Source organism: Chenopodium album, chromosome 18 (genome assembly GCF_948465745.1).
Source record: "Chenopodium album chromosome 18, dcCheAlbu1.1, whole genome shotgun sequence".
Lineage (NCBI taxonomy): Eukaryota > Viridiplantae > Streptophyta > Magnoliopsida > Caryophyllales > Amaranthaceae > Chenopodium > Chenopodium album.
Window position 1 is genome coordinate 45,879,149 of NC_137851.1, and position 8,214 is coordinate 45,887,362.

The following is an 8,214-nucleotide window of genomic DNA, read 5'->3' on the forward strand; positions in this document are numbered from 1 at the left end:
TATGAAATACTTCACTTGTTCTAGAAATATAATCTTGTACTATTCATGCGGTTTTTCTATATCATTTATTGTGATTTAGTAAGGTACATAAAATATGGTTTTTGCAATGTTCTCCAAACTTAGACCGTATGCGAATATACCCATCTAATTTTCACTACCTTTATTTTCACTTTACTAATTCATTAGTCATAATCCATGTTACATATACATATATACATGTACATTGTACTATATAGATCTTGGTATTAAGGATGGACATAGAGAGTTGATAGTGTTGGTGGACAATAAAATGCTTAAACACGGAATACATTAATTGTATATATCAATATTTTTTATTAGTACGATATTATTAATGTATTTATTTATTCTTAGGAAGTTAAAATGGAAAATTATAGGTTTTTATTTTCTTTTTCTTTTTTTTTTTTTATAAAAAAAATAAAGTTAATAGAATTTGAGGATGGGGAGTTTGGGTGCTGTGATTAAAAATTGGAAAAGTATCTCTACAATTATATTATAGATGTGTATACCAATAATGAAATTATGTGTGATGATATGCAGGCTGCAAACTATATGGAGATCAAAGGTTTGTTGGAGTTGATAACTCAATGCGTGGCTAACATGATTAAAGGAAAATTCCCGGAGGAGATTAATTATGGCTCATTTTAACTTCAAGAATGATTTTACGCCTCAAGAAGATGTAAACATTTGAAATGAAAACCCGTGGGCATTCGAAAAATAAAGATTGGTAGTTCGATAAATCGACTACAGTGTTATCATCTAATGTTTAAATCGTTTGTGGACACATTGTGATTATGATTCTTTTAATTTGTGTATGTATTTCTGTTTTTAGTATGAAATTTGTAGTTCTTCACTTGATACTCAGAAAACTGTGGAATAAAATTATGTTTTATTGAGTAAAAAAATAAAAAAATAAAAAAATAAAAAAATAAAAAAATAAAAAAATAAAAAAACTAAACTAAACTAAACTATTTTATTTTTTTTTTTATTTTTTTTATTTTTTTTATATTTATAAAGATAGCCTAAAGTGATCAAAAATTACCACTGAAATGAATAAAAGTTACCCCCAATATGCATACAAGTAACCCAATACAAAGAAAAGTTATTTACGCTTTATTAATAGAGAATCACATTTTAAATGACTAAAAATCAATTATTAGTGATTGAATGTAATTAAATTACCTTTATAAAAATTTTCTTGTTGTCTATTTATATAAAAATTGTATCATGTTTAAAGTTACACAAAAAAAGACAAAAATTTACCCTAAAATTAGCTAAAAGTTACCCTTATCAGCGCATTTTTGGTGCGGCTGGCCGCATCATGCGGCAGGGTGCCAAATCAGCAAATGACAGGGTAACCCCACCAACCTAGTAACCCCTCCAACCAAGTAACCCCTAACCCACCTGGTAACCCCTGACCGGACCTAGTAATCCCTGACCGGACAAAATAACCCCTGACCAAACCTAGTAACCCCCCTAGTAACCCCAAACCAAGTAAGTAACCCCTAATCCCACACCACCTCAAAGCCTTAAGCTCCACACACCATCACCAACTCCCGTACCCCCTGCCCCACGCCACCAGCTCCAGCCCCAACGCCACCAACCCCTAACCCTGATCCAACCACCCTAACACTGACCAAACCCGAACCCACACCCAAAACCCACCCTAACCACCAGCAACCACGCGCAGCAACCACGCTGCCACCAACTCCCAAAACCCACCCTAACCACCACGCAACCACCAACCACGCCCAACAACCCACACCTAGCCCCGATACACCATGCCACCACCACAATTCATCGAACCCACAAAAAAACCCAGATCCAACCACAACACAACCAAACCGGGAAAAAAAAATTAAATCTAACAATTACCTTAAAAATTAACAATGGCTTCAAATTTCACTTCAAATATGGCTAAAAAGGCCAAATTCGACCATGAAAACACTAGATCTAGAGTTTTCTTGACTAAATTTGGCCTTAAAACCTCTAAGTTGTTTTTTGGCGACGGAGTACGAGGAGCTTCAAGGAAGTCGACGACCACGACGACGATATGGGTTGGAGCTTCAAGGAAGTCAGTGCTTCAAGGAAGAGAAAATGAAGGAGAGGAGAGGAGAGAGAAGAGAGAGAAAAAAAAAATTTGTGGCTGGCCGTATGGTGCGGCCAGTTGCATATAAAACTTTGTGTACCCTTATACTGCTTTCAAGTTCTATAAATGACCCATCCATTCACTAATGTAATGAAAAACCTTATGCTTAAAGTAACTCAAATGTGAATGGTCAACTAATTTAGTTGGTTAAAGTCTTAAGAGGTGGTATTCAAAACTTGAGATTAAATTTCATTTACATCACTTGTCATTGAGACTTTATCTCTTGAAAAAAAAAATAGGGAAAGGAAAAAAAAAAAAAAAAAAAAAAAAAAAAAAGCTAAACTCAATAAAAGTACGTAATGAAAAAACAGAAGGAAAAATTGACAAGAATAATCCCAACTTTGCCTCATTCACCTAAAATAATCCCAACTTTTGATTTTTTTTTTTAATAATCTGAACTTTAATATGAATTTGCTTCCGATAGTCCTAAGTGACTGGTAACCAGTTGAGTAGGTAAATTATTTTTTTAATAAAAGTTAATTTACATGTGTCACCATGTGATTGGTCAAAAATAAGATTTAATTTTTAAAAAATGATTATTAGGTATTAAATAAATAAATAACACATAATTAACCATTTTAAACATAATTAAAAAAGAAACCAATTTAAAATTGCAAACCTCCCTAGCCACCAGGCCAACCACCAACACCAACCTAGCTACATACCTCCACCACCCTACCTCCCCTGAGCCACCAGCCCCACATCCACCCCTACCACAACCGTCGTAACCAAAACACCACCCCCACCACAACCACCTGACCAGAAAGCTTTCATCAACCCTCAACCACCAAACTCGAAACCCAATTACAACCACCAGAACCCGAAAACCTACCCATAACCACCCAAACTCGTGTTTTTAGGGTGGTAAGAGTGATAGAGCAAAGGTCAGGACAACCGAAATCAGAACGAGGGAAAGGAAAGTGTCGAAATTAGGATAGGGATGGGGGTAGAATAGTGACGGGGAAAGATTGGGAAAGGCAATTCGTGGGGGAAGGGGGGGTGGCTCGACATCGGCGCGATAAGAGAGGGATTTGGGCTCGACCGGATTTGGGGCCTTGGAGGGCAGAGGATCTGTCTGGCGTGGTGGGTGGTGGGGAAGGTGGTTTAATTTGGCTGGTTAGAGGTGAATTATTTTTAATTATTTATTAACAAAATTTTTATTTTTCTTTTTAAAAAAATTAATTTTTAATATTTTTTTATTGTTTTTTAACCAATCAAGTGCCGACAAGTGTCAGGTAACTTGTTATAACAAGTTAGGTGACCTGTTGGGACCATTGAAAGCAAATTCATATTAAAGTTCAGATTATTAAAAAATAATCGAAAGTTGGGATAATTTTGGGTGAATAAGGCAAAGTTGGGATTATTCATGACAATTTTTCCAAAACAAAATAAAATGTTATCTTTTCTTGCATTATTATCTTGATAATTGCCTATGCTTTGCTAATGCGTGCACGGGTAAATTGTTAACAAGTTACGAGTAATGTTTTTAATTAAAAGACTACAATCCAATACGTTTTACTATTGTCAAATCTCATTATGTTTTCTTCACATCATTCTATTTTTACATCATATAACTAATATATAAAGCTAAACTTTTAGCTAGGTCACGAATCAAACGACACTTGGCGTTCTAACTTTTCGCCAAGTGTCGCGTCACGTTGGATATATTTAAATAGACTTCATAAGATTAAAAAAAAAATTAGTTTAGAATTTAATTTTAGGATAAAAATGTTAGTTTGGAGTTTTATTTTCGATAAAATACCAATATTTCAAATGTAAAAATTAAATTATAATTTGATTCAAAAAAAATAATTAGATTATAATTCTCAAATATGTCATAAAAAATTATTTTTCATATCATAATATTTTTTGAGCGAAGGAAATAGTTTACAACGTAAAACATCCATTTATAATATATATTAATCGGTTAAAATAATATACTTCACAATCCAATGTGTAAATCTGTCAATTAGGGTCGGGTCATGAGTCATCTCGGAATGGGTCACTTCAGGCTACAAGTCAAAAAATGTTCAACGCCACCTAAAGTTTTGGGTTCGGGTCAACCCAACGGGCTTTGAACATTTAATTTATTTAATTTATTTTTTGCTAATTTTTTTCTATATTTTTAATGTATTAAATTAAATCAAACATTTCCACCAACATTATTATTAGTCATCACATCCCTACTAGATAGCAAATCATCACAAAATAAAGCACATCAATTCCTATCTAATTTTGTATCAATGATATATTTTAATATTTAACATATAGATTAAAAATTTATCTTAAAATTAAATAAATAAATCGGGCATCGCACGGGGCACACAACTAGTTAGTATATAAACAGAACATAGCACAAATTCCTTCTACATTTTAGATAGCACCAAACTGCAAACCAAACCACTATTTTGTTGTTTTGTGCGGTTTGCGGTTTGAAAATTGCGGTGTGGTTTTTGAAAGCGACCAAATCGCGGTTTACGTTTTGGTGCGGTTTCCAAAAAAATTAAGACCAAACCACACCGCAAACTGCACTTTAATGTGGTTTACAATTTTTATACTATATTTTTATTAAAAAAAAAAAAGTATAAAAGAACTAAAATATATGAGCTAATCTTTGAGTATTAGCTAACTAAAGGTTAAAAAAAGTGTCTAATATTTGAATTATAAATTAATAACTACAAAATACAATAAATTTATTTTTTTAAAAAAACTAATTATAATATTTAAAAAAATATGGTTTAACCGCAAACCGCACCACACCAAACCGCATTTTACGGTGCTGTTTGATTAGAAATGCGGTTTGGTGCGGTTTGAAAAAAAATACAAACCACAATTTTTCGGTTTGCTACGGTTTAGGATCCAAACCGTACCGCGAACATCCTTATACAGAAGGGAATTTATCAATTTTCATGTTAAAGTGTGCATTTTGTTCAATTTCTAAATTTAAGTTCATCACTAATTAATGAACTGAGGTGTCAAAACCGACCCGATCAAGCGAAAACTAATCTGATTTGAACCGAGAAATTCAAGACCCATACCCAATATGTAACCGATTTAAACTCAAATCAAATCCGAATTTGACCAATCTGATCTTAACTCGGCATTGTTTTGACCAAGCCTGAATTCAACCTTTTTGACCCGACTTGAACTCAAACGAAACCGGGTTGTGTTTGACTTGAACTCAACCTGACCTGAAATTGAGCAGCTAAATACTCGATTCAATATGATCCGTTTTGACCTAAACTAATATTAACCTAATCTGATCCGATTTTTACTGACCTGATTTCATATCAATCCAACATGATTTCAAACCAACCATAATTTTTATCCAACCTAAGATTCAAATCAACCACAATTTTATACCCAACCACGAACTCTAATTAATATTTTACACGAATTGAATTAATAACTTAGCAAACTAACATTGCTTTTACATAGCCTCGTAAGATCATACGGTTAAAGAGTACCCCGTAATAATTAATAGCAAATCTAATACATATATATATATAAAGGAAAGTTTTTTTCCCGAGTTTTTAGAGAGCAACATAGGATTTAATTTTTTCATCGCGCCATGTAGGATAATAATTTTTAGTGGTAGCCAATTAAATACGAGATTATTAATTTCTTTTAAAATTAAATAATTTAAATGACACGTAAGCAAAATTGACGAATTAGATTTTCCAGTTTAAATTAATTAAATATAAAATATTATCTTTTGATATCAGGAATTTTATCTAAATATATAACAAATTTTAGCACATAAATATATATATATATATATATATATATATATATATATATATATATATATATATATATATATATATATATATATATATATATATATATATTTATATATATATAAAGATACATAGTATAAATTTTTGTTTACAAATATACATTAGTTTCCAAAACAAAAGGATGTACAAATTCTTTTGTGTGTAACTTGTTTATTAATATATGTAAACTTCATTTTCATACAAAGAAAAAAATTAGTTAAGGAGTTCATTACGTAGGTGTTTACATACTTTGCTTAGGAATTGAATTAGAAATTTATAATTATAAGTGTTTACATACTTTTTTTTTCACGTGTGTCAATCTCTAATATATCAAAACTAATTTAAAAAATTTGATTAATATGGAGTATTTTTTTTTTCCTAAAAGGTTTATTGTATTATATTATCTTTATGTATTAAAATGTATGTCCGTTTTATTAAATTTGTATACTAATGTAATAATGTGTGACGATATGGAGGCTGCAAACTATATGGAGATAAAAGGTTTGTTGGAGTTAATAACCCAATGCGTGGCTAATATGATTAAAGGAAAATCGCTAAAGGAGATTAGGGCTCATTTTAACATCAAGAATGATTTTACGCCTCAAGAAGAAGAAATTATTCGAAAGGAAAACCCGTGGCATTCGAAAATTAAAAATTAATATATGGTTCTATAAATCGATTAAAATGTTATCATCTAACGTTTAAATTTTTTGTTGACACATTGTGATTATTTTTATTTTGTGTATGTGTTTTCTGTTTTTAGGCCCCGTTTACTTCAGCTTATTTTTGCTGAATTGAAATTATTTTTACAGAAGTGAAATTATTTTTGTTGAACTGAAATAATTTTTACTGAATTGCTATTATATTTCTTCTTTCACTTTACTGATTTTTATTGAACTAAAATTATTTTTATCGAACAGAAATTATTTTTGCTGAACTAAAATTATATTTACTGAATATTATTTTCTTAAGGTAAAGTGAACAAGGCCTGTGTGAAATTTGTTGTTCTTCACTTGATACTCAGAAAAGTTTGTGTGGAATAAAATTATGTTTTATAGTTAAAAGGACTTATATTTTTTTTCCTTACCATTTTTTTTTTTTGGACAAGATCGGAAAAGGATTAAGTTTTACTATAAAAGATTTCATTCACTAATGTAACGAAAAACCTTATGCTTAAAGTTAAACTCAAATAGAAGTACCTAATGACAGAACAAAATAAAACCTTATCTTTTCTTGCATTTTTATCTCGATAATTTGCCTATGCTTCGGTAATGCACGGGTAAATTGTTAAAATGTTAATATTTTTAATTACAAGAACTAACAATCCCATTATGTTTTACTATTAATGATTCAAATCTCATTTGTTTTTGTTTACATCATTCTATATTTAGATTACTACAAGTAGAAACATTGCATAACACAAGTTCTCCCTCAGGAGAATGGAGTTTATCAATTTTCATATTAAAGTTTCTTGACCACTTGAATAATTGTACAATACATTTAACTGGCCAACTTAACTTTATGGGTGCATCATTATGTTCAATTTCTAAAATTAAGTTTATCACTAGTGAGTAGGGGTGTCAAAATTAACTGGACTTTAAAAAACAAAAAACAAAAAAAAAATAATAAATAAAAAATAAATAAATAAAAACCATCTGTATCAAATTTTAACAGATCTGATTTGACTTGAGAAATTTAAGACCCAAGTCGATCTTGACCTAATTTGATCTTTACTCGACACCGATTTAAACCGACTAGAATTCAACATGAAACCGATTTGACCCACTTGAACTCAACCTGACCCAAAATTGACCAATAAATACCCAATTCAATCTGATCCTTTTTGACCCGAATTGATTTGAACCCCACCTGATTTTAAACTAACTGTAATTTAAAACCAACCATAATTTTAATCCTACTTGTGATTTCAAACCAACCATAGTTTTAAACTCAACCTAAAAACTCTAACTAACATCTTACATGATTTAAATTAGTAATATATAGAATAGGAAACTAACAATTTCTCGTAGCCTCATAAGATCTACGGTTGAAGAGTAATAATAACCTTAAAAATAAGACATCTTTTGTGTCTATATAACCATATGTGGCTATCATCCATCAATTTGTCACTAGTTCATTACATATTGTGTCATTTATGTATGTATGATAAGTCATCAATAATTCAATTTTTATTTAGCTTACTTAAAGATAAAAATGGCACAAGAAGTGGTCGAATAATATAATGAGAAAACTAATAATTTGGTAGTT